Raw genomic sequence first — 15,745 nt, 5'->3', positions numbered from 1 at the left:
ATCTGAGGCCTGTACCCAACCCTAACACGCAAATATAGAAAATGCGCTATATGCTACAGTCAAAGACAGCAGAACGATTTAGATGTTTCTGCTTCTAATTCCCGACATATTGGTAGGCTATGTGTTAGTAAACTTGTCTATAATTAGATACTTGTAGTTTCTCTTTTGTCATTATATGTTGGTCTAGAAGACTAAATAAACCCTTTATCCACATAATAATGTAATAGATCTGTAATGCTTTCGTTTGGAGAAGTATGGAGTCAGGCGCAGGACACAGGGACAAGTGCAAACAAACGTGTTTACTAAAAAAACACAATCAAAACTTCTCCCACAGCAAAATAACAGGGTTGGGAGAAACACCTCCAACAACCACTAAACATGAACAATCACGGACAAGACAGAAAGGGAAGCCAGAGGGTTAAATAAGGAACACAATTTGGGAATTGAAAACAGGTGTGTATAATTAAGACAAAACAAGACGAACAGGGAAACATAGATCGGTGGCGACTAGTAAGCCGGTGACGTCGACCGCCGAACGCCGCCCGAACAAGGAGAGGGACCGACTTCGGTGGAAGTCGTGACAAGATCGATAGAATGAATGCTTTAATCTAGTTGACATTGTGTAACGCCCTGGCCATAGAGAGGGGTTTTTTGTTCTTTATTTTGGTTAGGCAAGGGTGTTACATTGGGTGGGCGTTCTATGTTCGTTTTCTTGTGTTTTTTGTATTTCTTTGTTTTGGGCCGTGTGTGGCTCCCAATCAGGCACAGCTGAAGTTCGTTGTTGCTGATTGGGAGTCACACATAAGGAGCATGTTTTTCCTTTGGGTTTTGTGGGTAATTGTTTCTGTTAGTGTTTTGCACCTGACAGGACTGTTTGGCTGTCGGTTTTCTTATTTTGTTGTATCGTGTTCGTTCTTAAATTAAAATTCAATGATGAACACTAACTCCGCTGCACCTTGGTCTACTCTCTCTTCAGACAGCCGTTACACATTGGGACAGTTTTCTCTCTCATCTTTCGCGGAGCAAAGGCATTTCGGGACTGGGGAGAAAATATTATAATGCAACAAAAAAAAGTCAGTTTTATCGGTTGTAAGGAAAAAGAAAGCTGTGAAAACGACCCAACGTGTTTCTGATAAGATTTCAGTTCGGCTTCGATGCATATTTTATGTTTATTTATTTTTTAAATAACCTTTATTTAACTAGGCAAGTCAGTTAAGAACAAATTCTTATTTTATGTGTAGGAAATTGTGATTGAAATACAATCAGCTTTTATGTTGCTTTTATGATGAAGATAGAACCTCTACAGATGGTAACTTACTGAGCATTACCTTCTATCAAGAGGCTGAAAAAAATAAATGATATTTCTCCACTCCTGTTCCCAAATCCACATTTTGCCTGCATTTGGTGTATCAATTTACTACAATAAATGCTTAATTCTGCAGGAGATATTATTAAGGCAATGTGAGAGGTTATAGACCTACAGTAAGTGTCCAGATTTCAGTTTCCCATATAAACAGTAGGTTACAGTTCCCTTGACATGTTATAGGCCTATTTGAAGTCCTGTCCTGTGACTGTCGAATTTGTATAGCACCTCACAATCATCACACATACAGTTGAAGTTTACATCCACTTAGGTTGGAGTCATTAAAACTCGTTTTTCAACCAGCCCTTCTTGTTAACAAACTGTAGTTTCGGCAAGTCATTTAGGACATCTAGTTTGTGCATGACACAAGTAATTTTTCCAACAATTGTTTACAGACAGATTATTTCACTTATAATTCACTGTATCACAATTCCAGTGGGTCAGAAGTTTACATACACTAAGTTGACTGTGCCTTTAAACAGCTTGGAAAATTCCATAAAATGATGTCATGGCTTTAGAAGCTTCTGATAAGCTAATTGACATTATTTGAGACAATTGGAGGTGTACCTGTGGATGTATTTCAAGGCCTACCTTCAAGCTCAGTGCCTCTGCTTGACATCATGGGAAAATCAAAAGAAATCAGCCAAGACTTCAGAAAAAAATGTAGACCTCCACAAGTCTGGTTCATCCTTGGGAGCAATTTCCAAACGCCTGAAGGTACCACGTTCATCTGTACAAACAAAAGTACGCAATTATAAACACCATGGGACCACGCAGCCGTCATACCGCTCAGGAAGTAGACGCGTTCTGTCTCCTAGAGATGAACGTACTTTGGTGCAAAAAGTGCAAATCAATCCCAGAACAACAGCAAAGGACCTTGTGAAGATGCTGGAGGAAACAGGTACAAAAGTATTTATATCTACAGTAAAACGAGTCCTATATCGACATAACCTGAAAGGCTGCTCAGAAAGGAAGAAGCCACTGCTCCAAAACCGCCATAAAAAAGCCAGACTATGGTTTGCAACAGCACATGGGGACAAAGATCGTACTTTTTGGAGAAATATCCTCCGGTCTGATGAAACAAAAATAGAACTGTTTGGCCCTAATGACCATCGTTATGTTTGGAGGAAAAAGGGGGAGGCTTGCAAGCCGAAGAACACCATCCCAACCGTGAAGCATGGGGGTGGCAGCATCATGTTGTGGGGGTGCTTTGCTGCAGGAGGAACTGGTGCACTTCACAAAATAGATGGCATCATGAGGAAGGAAAATTATGTGGATATATTAAAGCAACATCTGAAGACATCAGTCAGTAAGTTAAAGCTTGGTCGCAAATGTGCCTTTCAAATGGACATTGACCCCAAGCATACTTCCAAAGTTGTGGCCAAATGGCTTAAGAACAACAAAGTCAAGGTATTGGAGTGGCCATCACAAAGCCCTGACCTCAATCCTATAGAAAATCTGTGGGCAGAACTGAAAAAGCGTGTGCGAGCAAGGAGGCCTACACACCTGACTCAGTTACACCAGCTCTGTCAGGAGGAATGTGCCAAAATTCACCCATCTTATTGTTGGAAGCTTGTGGAAGGCTACCCAAAATGTTTGACCCAAGTTAAACGATTTAAAGGCAATGCTACCAAATACTAATTGAGTGTATGTAAACTTCTGACCCACTGGGAATGTGATGAAATAAATAAAAGCTGAAATAAATCATTCTCTCTACTATTATTCTGACATTTCACATTCTTAAAATAAAGTGGTGATCCTAACTGACCCAAGACAGGGAATTTTTACTAGGATTAAATGTCAGTAATTGTGAAAACTGAGTTTAAATGTATTTGGCTAAGGTGTATGTAAACTCCATGAGTTCCATGAGACTTTTTGAAAAAAAATATGCAGGGCTTAACATTAACCTGTTTATTAAATTATGCTACCCTCTGCCTATTGTCTACTTAGTTTATTCAACCTTGTCTCAAAATACAACACTGCCCCTTTAAGACAAAAAAAAGCTCTTTACCTAACTGGGTTTTCAAAAATGGCTAGAAATGCATGTTTTGTGCTCTTGGAGGAAGCAATCACTCCCCCATTGCTGACTACAAATGATCTATAACTGGGCTAATAACTCACTAACCAGCAAAGGATATGAACAAATGTGCACACGTGGCTGCATGTAACTCAAAACACACACCTCTACTTCTCACGACCGCTCATGCTGTAAACACAGTTCAGTTCAAAGTGAATGGAACAGATCTATATTTGGCAGTGGTCTATTTGCATATACAGTGGACCTACTGCAGCTCTGATTGGTTATGGCGCACCGGTCTGTGTAGAGTACGGGCCTGAGTCGTGCATGTCAATGCAATAAAATTCTACTCTGATGCATTCTGACAACAACAAAATCACTTCCATAGTTAGTCTTGCATAGTTTGTTTTGTTTTGGTATGTTGCACTAAAAGTGGCTAATATTGCATTGCTTCGATCACAATTCCCACAGTAAAAGGAAACGTTGATAGTGTTAACTAACGGGGAAAACTCTAGAAAGTTGAGTGAAGTTCAATCTCCTGCTTCTCTGTGCGGGCTGATATTCATTCTGCTGGCATTCCCGGGGGAGATGCCCGCCCACGCGCAGCTTAGAGGGAACATTGGGTAAGGGGTCTGAGCCACTGAAGCCTCCTACCATTAGCTTTGACAAATTGAAAACCCTAGTCATTGGCAACTCTTTTACCCGCAATATTAGGCTTAAAAAGAATCATCCAGCGATCATACATTGTTTACCAGGGAGCAGGGCTACTGACGTAAAAACTATTCTGAAGATGATGCTGCCTGAGGCTAAAACTGGCGAGTGTAGATGGTATAGGGATATTGTGGGAGGTCCTGTGTAAACACAAACTCCCTTCCTTGACAACTTCCTTCACAACAGCTCTGCGCTGCTCTGCGAAGCGCAAGAAGTATGAATGCCCTGACTTCTCCAGAGGCCATATCACCGTAAATGTTGCACGGTCATTGCAGATGTCGAATTGACCAGGCAGTTAGCCAGTCTTCCAGCTTAGTGGTGTATGCCAGTAGCACAGTCAGTATAGTCAGCTTAGCTTTCCCCATTGAGACTGTGTCTGTGTCTCGATCTAGTTCGGGCAAAACTAAACATGCCGGTGTTCGCCTTAGCAATCTCTCTGGAATAAAGACCTCCTCCATTCTTGTCATTGTTAAAATGGACTGTGATAATATCTCACATCTCAAAATAGGACTACTTAGTGTTTGATCCCTCACTTTCAAGGCAGTCATAGACAAATAACTAATCATTGATCATAACCATATTTTGATTGGCCTGACTGAAACATGGCTCAAGACTGATGAATTTACTGTCTTAAATGAGGCCTCTCCTCCTGGTTACACTAGTGACCATATCCCCCGCAAATTCCACAAAGGAGGATGTGTTTCTAACATTTACAACAGCACATTTCAATTTACGAAAAAAAAGACAGCATTTTCGTCTTTTGAGCTTCTAGTCATAAAATCTTTGCAGCCTACTCAATCACTTTTTATAGCTACTGTTTACAGGCCTCCTGGGCCATATACAGCATTACTCACTGAGTTCTCTGAATTCCTATCGGACCTCGTAGTCATGGCAGATAACATTCACATTTTTGGTGACTTCAATATACATATGGAAAAGTCCACAGACCCACTCCAAAAGGCTTTCGGAGCCATCATTGACTGGGGTGGGTTTTGCCACAGTCATACCCTGGATCTAATTTTGTCCCGTGGAATAAATATTGGGGATCTAAATGTTTACAACCTGATTTTAGGAGAAGAAAAACAATCCTAAATGTGTTTTTGATACTGTCGCAAAGCTAACTAAAAAGCAGCATTCCTCAAGTGAGGATGGCCTTCACTTCAGCAGTGATGAATTCATTAACTTCTTAGATGAAAAGATCATGATCATTAGAAAACAAACTACGGGATCAGTGAAGACACTCAAGTTTTTTTATCCTGTATCTCTCGACACATTCACTAAAATAGTCATGGCCTCTAAACCTTCCAGCTGCCTACTGGACCCTATTCCAACTTAATTACTGAAAGAGCTACTTCTGTGCTTGGCCCTCCTATGTGCATCAAACTCACTAAAAGTGGCAGTAATAAAGCCTCTCCTGAAAAAGCCAAACCTTGACACAGAAAATAAAAATAAACTATCGGCTTATATCAAACTATCGTCCTATTCATCTCAAATATTTTAGAGAAAGCTGTTGTGCAGTAACTCACTGCCTTCCTGAATACAAATAATGTATACAAAACGCTCCAGTCTGGTTTTATACCCCATCATAGGTACTGAGACTGCACTGTGGTAAATTACCTTTTGATGGCGTCAGACCAAGGCTCTGCATCTGTCCTCATGCTCCTTAACTTTAGTGCCGCTTTTGACACTACCAATCACCAAATTCTTTTGGAGAGATTGGAAACCCTAATTGGTCTACACGGACAAGTTATTGCCTGGTTTAGATCTTATTTGTCCGCAAGATATCAGTTTGTCTCGTTTTAGGACCACTATTGTTTTCACTATATATTCTATCTCTTGGTGATGTCATTTGGAAACATAATGTCAACTTTCACTGCTATGCGGACAACACACAGCTATACATTTCAATGAAACATGGTGAAGCCTCAACATTTCCTACCCTGGAAGTTTGTGTTTCAGACATAAGGAAGTGGGTGGAGGCACATTTTTTTTTTTTACTTTTAAACGCTGACAAAACAGATATGATAGTTCTAGGTCCCAATAAACAAAGATATCTGCTGTTTGATCAAACAATTAATCTAGATGGTTGTCTCTGTCGTCTCAAATAATCCTGTGAAGCACCTCGGCGTTACTCTGGACCCTGATATCTCTTTTGACAAACATACAGTATTAAGAATATTGCAAAGGCAGCTTTTTTTCATCTTCGTAACATTGCAAAAATCTAAAACTTTTTGTCCAAAAATGATGCAGAAAAGCTAATATGTGCTTTTGTCACTTCTAGATTAGACTACTGCAATGCTCTACTCTCTGGCTACCCAGATAAAGCACTAAATAAACTTCAGTTAGTGCTAAAATACGGCTGCTAGAATCTTGACCAGAACCCCAAAATTTGAACATATTACTCCAGTCCTAGCCTCTCTACACTGGCTTCCTGTTAAGGCTAGGGCTGATTTCAAGGTTTTACCGCTAACCTACAAAGCATAACATGGACTTTCTCCGACCTATCTATGCGATTTGGTCCTGCCGTACATACCTACACGTACGCTACGGTCACACGACGCAGGCCTCCTTATTGTCCCTAAAGCAAACAGCTGGAGGCAGGGCTTTCTCCTACATAGTAAAATTCAGTAAAGACTTAAAAGTCTCTACTTTTAAGACTTTACTGAAGATGCATCTCTTCAGTAGGTCCTATGATTGAGTGTAGTCTGGCCCAGGGGTGCAAAGGTGAATGGCAAGACACTGGAGTGACGAAACGCCCTTGCTGACTCTGCCTGAAAGGCTCCTCTCTCTCCCCTGTCTCCACTGGGATTCTTTGCCTCTGACCCTATTACGGGGGCTGGCTTACTAGTGCTCTTCCATGCCGTCCCTAGGAGGGGTGCGTCACGTCGTGCCAGGCTTTTTCCACTATACTCGACTTGAGTGGGTTGAATCACTGACGTGATCTTCCTGTTCTGTTTTGCGCCCCCCCCAGGCTCGTGCGGTGACATAGATCTTCGTGGGCTATACTCAGTCATGTCTCAGGGTAGTAAGTTGGTGATCTGTTGATATCCCTGTAGTTGTGGGGGCTGTGCCATGGCAAAGTGGGTGGGGTTATATCCTGCCTGGTTGGCCCTGCCACAGTATCCCCCAACCCCCCCTGTCTCAGCCTCCAGTATCAATGCTGCAATAGTCTATGTGCCGGGGGGCTAGGGCCAGTCTGTTATATCTGGTGAAATTCTCCTGTCTTATCTGATGTCCTGTGTCAACTTAAGTATGCTCCCTCTAATTATTCTCTCTCTCTCTCTCTTTCTCTCTTTCTCTTTCTTTGTCAATACAAACAAATATTGACACTGTTCTTAACTGCTCCATTGATAAAGTGTGTGTTGGCGTCTCAGAGAGAGAGTCTGATTTGACTGTATGTACAGTATAAGAATCAATGAAATCTATAATGGTTCTCAACAGATGGATCACAGATTATCTACACATCAATTTTAGGTGTGTCCTCCTCAGGAATTTATCAGAATACATTCCAGCATCTTAATGGGGCCTGGCTGCAGTTTGGAGCCTAATGGTTGCTAAGGCATGCCAACACATTGTTGCTTGTAAGGAACAGTAGCATGTTAAAATAGTACAGCAAGAGAGCATGATATTTTAAATCTAGAACATTCTCTTTTGACTGGTAGAAACCTGCTTGAGACCACTTAGATCTGTTGGTCATTGGAACCACGTAACAATTTAGTTTCTATTTTGTAATTATGAAATTATCAATATAGCCAATGAATTATTCACCTCCTATTTTACCATTGGATTTGGGCCATGGATTGATGGTCAAATGGCCTAATCTTGCCCTTTGCCCAGTCTTAATGCCTTGGAAGGGTGTTGGCTGTCAATCGATATGGGTCTGAGTGACCAAATAGTCATGACAAGCACTGCCTTGAACCGTCTTCTCAGTCTCTTTATCAAGTTATAAAGTCGACCTAGCAAATCAGGTAGAGGGTGCTCTGATGACTGTATGACGCAAATTCTCATGCATGAAGTGTGGACCTGACTGGAAATAAGGATAATTGATTATTGATATTATTATTGTTATTGATGTCAGGAAGTGAGCCTCTAATGTGAAGTACATTTCTTATCCATTACTAATTGGTACAGCAAAGAAATGTAAGGAAAGCATTGACTGTACACATACAGTATGTTTCCGCTGCATGGTATGATTTTAGATGGGGCTACAGTCTTTGAGAAATAATTGTGAGGTATGCGTACTGAAATTATTTGTATTAATTATACTGTCTCTGATTAATTAGTCCCTCTAGCAAACATTCATAGTTTCTGATATTAATTAAACGAAAGCTCACAAGTATATACTGTTTTTATAATATCTTACAAATTATTCTGCCCATTAATCTGAATCTATTCATCTGAATAAAAATGTTTAACATACAATTACTGTTACATAAGTGTGAAACTGAATATCGAATCAATTGATAACCCAAAATGATGTCTCATCATGATCATATTGAATTAGGGCTGTCAGAGTTGATCAGTTAACTTGCGTTAACATTTTGTAATTTTAGTGCACTATTTTGTATTAGGGCTGGATTCAATCCATATCGCAGAAGTATCGAGGAATATCTGCGTTACAACTCAATAGAAATGTAATGTCACTACTTCCGCCGAAGTCGGCTCCTCTCCTTGTTCGGGCGGCATTCGGCGGTCGACGTCACCGGCTTTCTAGCCATCGCCGCTCCATTTTTCATTTATCCATTTGTTTTGTCTTGTTCCCTGCACACCTGGTTTTCATTCCCCAATCACACTACATGTATTTATTCCTCTGTTCCCCCTCATGTCTTTGTGTGTGATTGTTTCGTGTTACGTGTCATTTTTGACGCGCAATTTCTGGTGTGCGTTTATTCCGTGTTTTATATTTCACGAGGTATGTTTGTTTGTACTTTATTATTGTGACTGTTTGCACGTTTTTGCACTTTGGCATATTGGATGGAGGTCTGTGCATATTTGTAAACAACAGCTGGTGTACGAAATCTAAACAAGTCTCTAGATTTTGCTCTTCTGAAGTAGAGTATATTGTGATAAATTGCAGGCCACACTACTTGCCTAGAGAGTTTCCAGCTATACTTTTCGTGGCTGTTTATTTACCACCACAGACAAGATGCTGGCACTAAGACCGCACTCAGTCAGCTGTATAAGGAAATAAGCAAACAGGAAACCACTCACCCAGAGGCGGGGCTCCTAGAGACTTTAATGCAGGGAAATTTAAATCAGTTCTACCATATTTCTATCAACATGTTAAATGTGCAACCAGAGGGAAAAAAAATCTATATCACTTGTATTCCACACAGAGAGACGCATACAAAGCTCTCCCTCGCCCTCCATTTGGTAAATCCGATCACAACTCTATCCTCCTGATTCCTGCTTACAAGCTAAAATTAAAGCAGGAAGCACCAATGACTCGGTCTATAAAAAAGTGGTCAGATGAAGCAGATGCTAAACTACAGGACTGATTTTCCATCACAGACTGGAACATGTTCCGGGATTCTTCCGATGGCATTGAGGAGTACACCACATCAGTCACTGGCTTTATCAATAAGTGGATCGAGGACGTCCCCACCACAGTGACTGTACGTACATACCCCAACCAGAAGCCATGGATTACAGGCAACATTCGCACTGAGCTAAAGGGTAGAGCTGCCACTTTCAAGGTCCGGGACTCTAACCCGAAAGCTTACAAGAAATCCTGCTATGCCCTGCGATGAACCATCAAACAGGCAAAGCATCAATACAGGGCTAAGACTGAATCACACTACACCGGCTCCGACTCTCGTCTTATGTGACAGGGCTTGCAAACTATTACAGACTACAAAGTGAAGCACAGCCGCGAGCTGCCCAGTGACATGAGCCAACCAGACGAGCTAAATCACTTCTATGCTCGCTTTGAGGCAAGCAACACTGAGGCATGCATGAGAGCATCAGCTGTTCCGGATGACTGTGTGATCACGCTCTCTGTAGCCGACGTGAGTAAGACGTTTAAACAGGTCAACATACATGTGTGCTCTGGGCATGTGCTGACCAACTGGCAGGTGTCTTCACTGACATTTTTAACATGTCCCTAATTGAGTCTGTAATACCAACATGTTTCAAGCAGACCACCATAGTCCCTGTGCCCAAGAACACAAAGGCAACCTGCCTGAATGACTACAGACCCGTAGCACTCCCGTCCGTAGCCATGAAGTGCTTTGAAAGGTTGGTAATGGCTCACATCAACACCATTATCCCAGAAACCCTAGACCCACTCCAATTTGCATACCGCCCAAACAGATCCACAGATGATGCAATCTCTATTGCACTCCACACTGCCCTTTCCCACCTGGACAAAAGGAACACTTATTTGAGAATGCTATTCATTCATTGACTACAGCTCAGCGTTCAACACCATAGTAGCCTCAAAGCTCATCACTAAGCTAAGGATGCTAGGACTAAACACCTCCCTCTGCAATTGGATCCTGGACTTCCTGACGAGCCGCCCCAAGGTGGTGAGGGTAGGTAGCAACACATCTACCATGCTGATCCTCAACACTGGAGCTCCACAAGGGTGCGTGCTCAGTCCCCTCCTGTACTCCCTGTTCACCCATGACTGCATGGCAAGGCACGACTCCAACACCATCATTAAGTTTGCAGATGACACAACAGTGGTAGGCCTGATCACCGACAACGATGAGACAGCCTATAGGGAGGAGGTCAGACACCTGGCCAGGTGGTGCCAGAATAACAACCTATCCCTCAACATAACCGAGACTAAGGAGATGATTTTGGACCACAGGAAAAGGAGGACCGAGCACGCCCCCATTCTCATCGACGGGGCTGTAGTGGAGCAGGTTGAGAGCTTCGAGTTCCTTGGTGTCCACATTAACAACAAACTAGAACGGTCCAAACACACCAAGACAGTCGTGCAGAGGGCACGACAAAGCCTATTCCCCCTCAGGAAACTAAAAAGACTCGGCATGGGTCCTGAGATCCTCAAAAGGTTCTACAGCTGCAACATTGAGAGCATCCTGACTGTTTGCATCACTGCCTGTTACGGCAATTTCTCGGCCTCTGACCGCAAGGCACTACAGAGGGTAGTGCGTACAGCCCAGTACATCACTGGGGTTAAGCTGCCTGCCATCCAGGACCTCTACACCAGGCGGTGTCAGAGGAAGGCCCCAAAAATTGTCAAAGACCCCAGCCACCCCAGTCATAGACTGTTCTCTCTACTACCGCATGGCAAGTGGTACCGGAATGCCAAGTCTAGGACAAAAAGGCTTCTCAACTGTTTTTACCCCCAAGCCATAAGACTCCTGAACAGGTAATCAAATGGCTACCCTTACTATTTGCATTGTGTGCCCCCCCCAACCCCTCTTTTTACGCTGCTGCTACTCGCTGTTTATCTTATATGCATAGTCACTTTCACTATACATTCATGTACATATTACCTCAATTGGGCCGACCAACCAGTGCTCCCGCACATTGGCCTTTTTGGACACCAATCATGGCCGATTACATTGCCCTCCACGAGGAGACTGCGTGGCAGGTTGACTACCTGTTATGCGCATGCAGCAAGGAGCCAAGGTAAGGTGCTAGCTAGCATTAAACGTATCTTATAAAAACAATCAATCTTAACATAATCACTAGTTAACTACACATGGTTGATGATATTACTAGTTTATCTAGCTTGTCCTGCGTTGCATATAATCGATGCGGTGCCTGTTAATTTATCATTGAATCACAGCCTACTTCGCCAAACGGGTGATTTAACAAGCGCATTAGCGGAAAAAACACTGCCGTTGCACCAATGTGCACCTAACCATAAACATCAACGCCTTTCATTAAATCAATACACAAGTATATATTTTTAAACCTGCATATCTAGTTAATATTGCCTGCTAACATGAATTTATTTTAACAAGGGAAATTGTGTCACTTCTCTTGCGTTCTGTGCAACAGAGTCATGTTATATGCAGCAGTTTGCGAACTGTGTGAAGACTATTTGTTCCTAACAAATGCTATTTTATGAGAAAAATAGCATAAAAATGGATTTTAAACAGCGTTTGACATGCTTCTAAGTACAGTAATGGAATATTTTGCATTTTTTTGTCACGAAATGCGCTCGCGCGTCACCATTCGGATAGTGACCTGAACGCACAAACAAAACGGAGCTATTTGAATATAACTATGGATTACTTGGAACCAAAACAACATTTGTTGTTGAAGTAGAAGTCCTGGGAGTGCATTCTGACGAAGAACAGCAAAGGTAATCCAATTTTTCTAATAGTAATTCTGAGTTTAGTGAGCCCCAAACTTGGTGGGAGTCAAAATAGCTAGCCGTGATGGCCGAGCTATGTACTCAGAATAAGCGTCCCACCTAGCCCATAGAAGTTAACAAAAGCACAATCGTTGCACGAATGTACCTAACCATAAACATCAATGCCTTTCTTAAAATCAATACACAGAAGTATATTTTTTTTAAACCAGCATATTTATTTAAAAGAAATCCAGGTTAGCAGGCAATATTAAACTAGGGAAATTGTGTCACTTCTCATGCATTCATTGCACACAGAGTCAGGGTATATGCAACAGTTTGGCCGTCTGGCTTGTTGCAAACTAATTTGCAACAAGTATATTTAGACTTATGGATACCACCGTTCGATAAAATATGGAACGGTTCCGTATTTCACTGAAAGAATAAACGTTTTGTTTTCGAAATGATAGTTTCCGGATTTGACCATATTAATGACCTAAGGCTCGTATTTCTGTGTTTTATGTTATAATTAAGTCTATGATCTGATATTTGATAGAGAAGTCTGACTGAGCGGTGGTAGGCAGCAGCCGGCTCGGAAGCATTCATTCAAACAGCACTTTCGTGCGTTTGCCAGCAGCTCTTCGCTGTGCTTCAAGCATTGAGCTGTTTATGACTTCAAGCCTATCAATTCCCTAGATTAGGCTGGTGTAACCGGTGTGAAATGGCTAGCTAGTTAGCGGGGTGCGTGCTAATAGCGTTTCAATCGGTGACGTCACTCGCTCTGAGACCTTGAAGTAGTTGTTCCCCTTGCTCTGCAAGGGCCCCGGCTTTTGTGGAGCGATGGGTAACGATGCTTCGAGTGTGGCTGTTGTCGATGTGTTCCTGGTTTTAGCCCAGGTAGGGGCGAGGAGAGGGACGGAAGTTATACTGTTACACTGGCAATACTAAAGTGCCTATAAGAACATCCAATAGTATACGAAATACAAATCGTATAGAGCGAAATAGTCCTATAATATCTACGACGTAAAACTTTTTACCTGGGAATTTTGAAGACTCAAGTTAAAAGGAACTACCAGCTTTCATATATTCTCATGTTCTGAGCAAGGAACTTAAATGTTAGCTTTTTTACATGGCACATATTGCACTTTTACTTTCTTCTCCAACACTTTGTTTTTGCCTTATTTAAACCAAATTGAACATGTTTCATTATTTATTTATGTATTATATTAAGTTAAAATAAAAGTGTGTAACGGCTGTCTTTGGAGAGAGTGGACCAAGGCGCAGCGTGGTTAGTGCTCATCATGAATTTATTAAAGATCGAACACTTTAAACACAAAAAAACAAGAAACCGACAGCCAAACAGTTCTGTCAGGTGCAAAACACTAAACAGAAAATATCTACCCACAAAACCCAAAGGAAAAACATGCTGCCTAAGTATGACTCCCAATCAGCAACAACGATGTACAGCTGTTCCTGATTGGGAACCATACCCGGCCGAAACAAAGCAATCCCCAACATAGAAATGCAGACATAGAATGCCCACCCAAATCATACCCTGGGCGTGACAAAGTGTTCATTCAGTATTGTTGTAATTGTCATTATAAAAAAATATATATATATCGGCTGATTAATCACTATTGGCTTTTTTTGCTCATCCAATAATCGGTATCGGTATCGGCGTCGAAAAATCATAATCGGTCGACCTCTAATTTGCATTGTGTCCCGCCACCCACCACCCGCCAACTCCTCTTTTACGCTACTGCTACTCTCTGTTCATCATATATGCATAGTCACTTTAACCATACATGTACATACTACCTCAATCAGCCTGACTAACCGGTGGCTGTATGTAGCCTTGCTACTTTTTATAGCCTCGCTACTGTATATAGCCTGTCTTTTTACTGTTGTTTTATTTCTTTACTTACCTATTGTTCACCTAATACCTTTTTTTGCACTATTGGTTAGAGCCTGTAAGTAAGGATTTCACTGTAAGGTCTACTATACCTGTTGAATTCGGCGCACGTGACAAATAAACTTTGATTTGATTTGATTGACCTGTTCCTCATTGGTGACAATGTGTCAACCCAGGCTTACAGTAGAACACCTGAGCAGGCATTGGAATGTGGCTTTTCAAACACACATAAATGGAACACACAAGACATTGAAACAGAACGATAGCTGTACCATATGTCTCATTCCTTTACAAGGCACCCTAAGACCACACAACATGCTGTTCAATGTAATGGGACCTTATATAAGTCTATGAATTGGACCCACTTGAGATGCAATATATAATTTTCTAACATATTCCACTCAGTCAATAAAAATCTAACAAACAGAAAACAGGTGCTATTCATAGGTAGTGGTTGGCGTGACTTTCCACACTTTCCCTTATAAAATGTAAAGTGCTCTTTGCATTTATATACTGTATATAAAAAATTACTAATCCAAACCATACAGAATGTATTTGTCTGAGCTGAAGGCACCATTATACAGTCGTTTATCTGGTTCTCTGGGGTCTATTTCTAGTGAATTTTCACCTGTGTCATCATAATAAGTCTGTGTGCCCTCTCCCTCTTTCTATCATCTCCTTTCTCTAAAACTCCAAGCCCATTAATGGACACACCTCCACCCTATCTCTCTCTCCTCTCTCCCCCCCTGATGAGGCGAAGACCCAAAAGGTCACCTCTGTTAAGAAATCAATCCAGACAGCATTCTTTCATCTGGGGATAGGTCAAGCGTGGCATATGGATATCTTCAACCCTCTTCTCTCTTCGCTGACTCCAGTCTCCAGAGCGCTCGGGACACCCACTCCTACAGAACACTGCCAGGTCAAGGTCATGAGTGATGAATAACAGTGGGTTCTCTAGGGCAGACGTTGAGCTTTCCCTCATGTCAGAGACATTACTAGTTGGCTCTAGTGACTTTTTGTTTCTCTCTTATTCTCGTCCCTATTCCCTATGTCTAAGACAAAATACTGGAATAAATAGAGATGTTATGGAACACTTAAAAGCAGTATGTGGATAGCTTTGTTTCTCCTGTTTTGTCTGCATCTTTTTCTGGATATTATGATTCACAAATGTTGAATTCCCTAACACTCCTAAAGCTCTTATACATGTGAGGGCTTGTGCCCCATACTAAATACTACGAGAGGCAAATATTTGTACCCAGGCACCAGCAGATTTATGTTTGAGCTAAAGTGGATCCATAGCATTATGGTTGTAGCCCTTTCCTGCAGTCAAATTACCAAATCGCCTTCAAGTGGCCTCATGTGTCACGATTTTCGTAATAATTGGACCAAGGCGCAGCGTGAGTAGCGTTCCACATCTTTATTATAATGCGAAACTTAGCAAAATACAAAAACAATAAATGAACAAATGAA

The sequence above is a fragment of the Salmo salar genome, chromosome 03 (genome assembly GCF_965601325.2).
Source record: "Salmo salar chromosome 03, fSalSal1, whole genome shotgun sequence".
NCBI classification, from domain to species: Eukaryota; Metazoa; Chordata; class Actinopteri; order Salmoniformes; family Salmonidae; genus Salmo; species Salmo salar.
This window is presented reverse-complemented; position numbering follows the sequence as displayed.